Raw genomic sequence first — 5,000 nt, 5'->3', positions numbered from 1 at the left:
TCGGATGAGTCCCGTATCGTTATTTTTCGTCACTACCTCCCCGTGCCGGGAGTGGGTAATTTGCGCGCCTGCTGCCTTCCTTGGATGTGGTAGCCGTTTCTCAGGCTCCCTCTCCGGAATCGAACCCTGATTCCCCGTTACCCGTTACAACCATGGTAGGCGCAGAACCTACCATCGACAGTTGATAAGGCAGACATTTGAAAGATGCGTCGCCGGTACGAGGACCGTGCGATCAGCCCAAAGTTATTCAGAGTCACCAAGGCAAACGGACCGGACGAGCCGACCGATTGGTTTTGATCTAATAAAAGCGTCCCTTCCATCTCTGGTCGGGACTCTGTTTGCATGTATTAGCTCTAGAATTACCACAGTTATCCAAGTAACGTGGGTACGATCTAAGGAACCATAACTGATTTAATGAGCCATTCGCGGTTTCACCTTAATGCGGCTTGTACTGAGACATGCATGGCTTAATCTTTGAGACAAGCATATGACTACTGGCAGGATCAACCAGGGAGCTGCGTCAACTAGAGCTGAGCAGCCGGCCGCCCGGGAGTGTGTCCCGGGGGCCCGCGCGAACACGCAAGCGTCCGCTCAATTATTCTGCAAACAGGAGGAGGCTGAGCTCCCCTGCACAATACACCTCGAAACCCTCTCAGGTCCCGGCGGCGCGCAGCGCCGTCCTAAGTACTTGGTCGGGTTCGAGAGAGGCGCAATCGCCCGGAGTTTGGCGAGTAGACGCTTTAGGTGCGACCACCCGTGCTCCCAACTGAGCTTGCCGCTGCCGACAGAGGCCCGGGAGCGTGCTGTCGTGGCATTGCCGGCGGGAGACAACACGCGCCACCTACGGTGGCCGGCAGCTCCAACGCCAGCGCCACAGAAGGACAAAAGCCCCACTTGGGTGCCGAAGCGAACTCTCCCAGCACAGCGCACGCGCCAACACGTCCGCACAGCTGCGATACAATCCACCTGCGAGAACCGCAGAGGCGACCGAGCAGCAGACGGCGTCGCGGCGCCGAGCGCCGGGCGGCGGCGCATCCTCAGCGCACACAGTCCTCAATCGGACCAGCACACTGCAGATGTCCACCGCGCTTCGCACCGGGCCCGCGAGGACCTACTTTGGCCGCACGGCGCCGCGTGCAGGGTGCGCCGGCGCGCAGCTGCGCCGCCTGCCGCCTCCGTCGGCCGGCGCGCCTGCCACTGGCCGCCCCCACCAGCCGGCTGTAGCGCGTGCGCCCACGCACCGCGCGGCCAGCACGCCGGGAGGCCCCCCCTCACCGGCCGGGGACGGTCCCACCCAGCCACCGCCGCGTATCGCTTCACACCCACATGCCATTCACGTTCGTGGGCATGGTGGGTATCGCTGAAACAACCGGTTGGTAGCTCAACCGATCGTCGCCATCACTGATTCACCTCTAGCGAGAACAACCGCACCACAACGGTTTACCAGTTCTTCATTTGCGTAACGTCACCAGCAAACGTAGACGTCCATCGCCATTTGCAAATTCAACGATTGTTGCATGCCTGTGTCAGGTGTCACGACACACTATGTCTGCCCACATACACGCAACAACATGTGCACGCTTCGCGAACACGTGGAAGGTGGCCCCCGTACGTATGCGATGTCCATTGCGCGAACGACTGTCAACCGGCCTCTGTCGCATGTCGCAGATGTGGAACGCAGTGCACCATGCTATCACGGTGTGTGAGAAGAGACGACTACGTCTGACAACACGCGCCACTACATCAACAGACGGCTCATGCTGATCGCCATCCACGGCATACCATACTTCAATCCAGCTCTTATAGGGAGACGACACGTAGCTGAGTGCACAATATTTGGACCGTATGGTTCGCCGTTGTTGGCGCAGTCGTGGTACGGTCACACATGTACCACGATGTATCATTCAGTACATGAGGACCAATGTGCAGTACAGTGTGTGATTTGGACGTACAACATCAGCGGACAGTTGACACAAGCCGTACCACAACGTAGGCTGTGCTTCGCCATGCGAATGCCAATGAACAACTGCGAAGGGCATTGAGCATGTACGTCCTGCTGCCATCCGCATTACAGTGTATAGCTGCAAGGTGTTTAACATGAAGCGATACTCTGGGGACCGGGCAGTGCGAGTAGCAAACTATATTGCGGGGGTTGCAGTTAGGCAACACTACACTAATTTAACGCGTCGTATGACAATTACAGAGCAGGTTAAGGCCCAACGTGTGTTGGGTTAAGGTACAATATAGGTTAGGTTAAGGTACAATATAGGTTAGGTTACGGTACAATATGAGGTTAGGTTAAGGGACAATATGGGTTAGGTTAAGGGACAATATAGGTTAGGTTAAGGGACAATATGGGTTAGGTTAAGGGACAATATGGGTTAGGTTAAGGGACAATATGGGTTAGGTTAAGGGACAATATGGGTTAGGTTAAGGGACAATATAGGTTAGAGTTAAGGGACAATATAGGTTAGGTTAAGGGACAATATAGGTTAGGTTAAGGGACAATATAGGTTAGGGTTAAGGGACAATATAGGTTAGGTTAAGGGACAATATAGGTTAGGTTAAGGGACAATATAGGTTAGGTTAAGGGACAATATAGGTTAGGTAAGGGACAATATAGGTTAGGTTAAGGGACAATATAGGTTAGGTTAAGGGACAATATAGGTTAGGTTAGGGACAATATAGGTTAGGTTAAGGGACAATATAGGTTAGGTTAAGGGACAATATAGGTTAGGTTAAGGGACAATATCGGTTAGGTTAAGGGACAATATGGGTTAGGTTAAGGGACAATATAGGTTAGGTTAAGGGACAATATAGGTTAGGTTAAGGGACAATATAGGTTAGGTTAAGGGACAATATAGGTTAGGTTAAGGGACAATATAGGTTAGGTTAAGGGACAATATAGGTTAGGTTAAGGGACAATATAGGTTAGGTTAAGGGACAATATGGGTTAGGTTAAGGGACAATATAGGTTAGGTTAAGGGACAATATAGGTTAGGTTAAGGGACAATATGGGTTAGGTTAAGGGACAATATGGGTTAGGTTAAGGCGCAATATGGGTTAGGTTAAGGCGCAATATAGGTTAGGTTAAGCGACAATATGGGTTAGGTTAAGGGACAATATAGGTTAGGTTAAGGCGCAATATGGGTTAGGTTAAGGCGCAATATGGGTTAGGTTAAGGCGCAATATGGGTTAGGTTAAGGCGCAATATGGGTTAGGTTAAGGCGCAATATGGGTTAGGTTAAGGCGCAATATGGGTTAGGTTAAGGCGCAATATGGGTTAGGTTAAGGCGCAATATGGGTTAGGTTAAGGCGCAATATGGGTTAGGTTAAGGCGCAATATGGGTTAGGTTAAGGCGCAATATGGGTTAGGTAAGGCGCAATATGGGTTAGGTTAAGGCGCAATATGGGTTAGGTTAAGGCGCAATATGGGTTAGGTTAAGGTACACATTGTTGTAAGGAAAGGTGTATTGGGGGGGGGGGGGGGGGGGCGGCGGCGGCGGCGGCCGGTTTGTTGATTGTGATTATAGTAAGTGGATGCCTGCGGCATCATCTGATTTGCCACGTCAGGATGCACCTTTGGCTCATGACAGGCGGCGCTCTGATTCCATGCTTGTGGCAGACCTGTGTCTTTCATTCCTGCCATTGTTTGTGTGCTGTGACAGGAGGCAGTATTGTGATGTTGGGTGTACCCCTGTGTAGGACGTGTGTGGGTGTTGGTGGCTTAGCTGAGCAATGGTGGTTGTCGGAAGGGTGGGATATTCTGTTTTGTGAGTGGACCTCCCGGTCTGGTTATGATAGTGTGGATTGTCTAATGTGGCGGAGAGGATGCACTGGGTGTTGTTCCATGCTGGTGCTACATATTGTCTCTGTGCCTGTTACAGGCAGAGAGTAGTGCGTGATAAGAGTGTCTGGCTGACGTGTGGTTGTGATTGTGAGCAGAGTCTTTCAGCATGTATACGGACAGTTGTATACATTATCTGTATTTTGATGGCTCTATCTATTACTAATCAGCGCCGTGTATACGTTTCATCCGGTTCCAGTCGAAACTGTTGTATCTCTGTACATTAGTGACACGGCGAGGCCGCCATGTAGTTACTCGTCTCGGCAGCTTCCACCGGTGTATGGCAAATGATTATAAGGAATCAGTCTAGTCGTCAATACCGATAGTGTGACGTCACATGTCTGGGTGGGGGACGCTGCGCCCTTCTGGTGGGTCATGCCTAGAAGAGACTCTTCCCCACGCAGGGGGGGGCTTGGACTGTCATTGACTCTTCCGAGTAATATACTTGCCGTACGTTTTTGCGACTGCGAGTGCAACGCTCACCGGTACCGACATGGATGGAGCGCCTCCTAGCTGCCGCTGAGCATCTGCATTCGTACAGAGAGCAAGCGCGATCGCGTCTGTAGCTCGGTACGTGGTACAGCTCGCAGCTCATGTATATGGACAGCGGGAATGTCGCATATTGGACATAACTCTTCATGAAACGCACGTTATAGGGGTGGATTGCACATTGCGAGTGCGAGCAAAGTCCGCCGTTCATCCGCTGGAGTTGCGAGTTGGGCGGTTGGGGTGGGGCACGGACGGGTGCAGGTGGAGTGATTGCCGGTCCACGACTTCGTGCGGCAGAGGCGCTGGCGTTGGGGTGCTGTTGTCGACAGAGGATGCAGGCTTTGTGGGTGGGGTCGAAAGAAGGGCACTGTGGGCCCATGGCTGTCTTAGTCGGCTTGGCGTCTCATAGATGACGGTATCGTCGTTGCAGGAGGTCATGTTGCGGGAGACCTACAGATGGCGGTATGTTTTGCGGTGCGCTCGACATGGCGGACGTAGTGTTGTCAGATTCGCATAGATGGAGGTATTGCATGTGGTTTCGCCGTATTTTCATAGATGGCGATACTGTTTTGCCGGCATGGTTGGCGTAGTTCCGTCGGATCCCTGTAGATGGAGGTGCCGTTTCTGGGCTGGATGTCAATGTCGTTGCGTCACATGCGCATAG

General features: G+C 52.3%; 1 non-coding gene across 1 annotated transcript in view; it reads right to left on the bottom strand.

The window, feature by feature from the left end:
- Positions 1-514, bottom strand: part of LOC126444105 (small subunit ribosomal RNA) — a 1,910-nt gene extending 1,396 nt beyond the window's left edge. The window contains exon 1 of the ribosomal RNA XR_007582418.1: positions 1-514. This exon is cut by the window's left edge and continues 1,396 nt beyond it. This is a non-coding gene — a ribosomal RNA (small subunit ribosomal RNA).
- Between the last annotated feature and the right edge of the window lie 4,486 nt (positions 515-5,000).

The sequence above is a fragment of the Schistocerca serialis genome, unplaced genomic scaffold (assembly GCF_023864345.2).
Source record: "Schistocerca serialis cubense isolate TAMUIC-IGC-003099 unplaced genomic scaffold, iqSchSeri2.2 HiC_scaffold_226, whole genome shotgun sequence".
In the NCBI taxonomy this organism is placed as follows: Eukaryota; Metazoa; Arthropoda; class Insecta; order Orthoptera; family Acrididae; genus Schistocerca; species Schistocerca serialis.
This window is presented reverse-complemented; position numbering and strand designations above follow the sequence as displayed.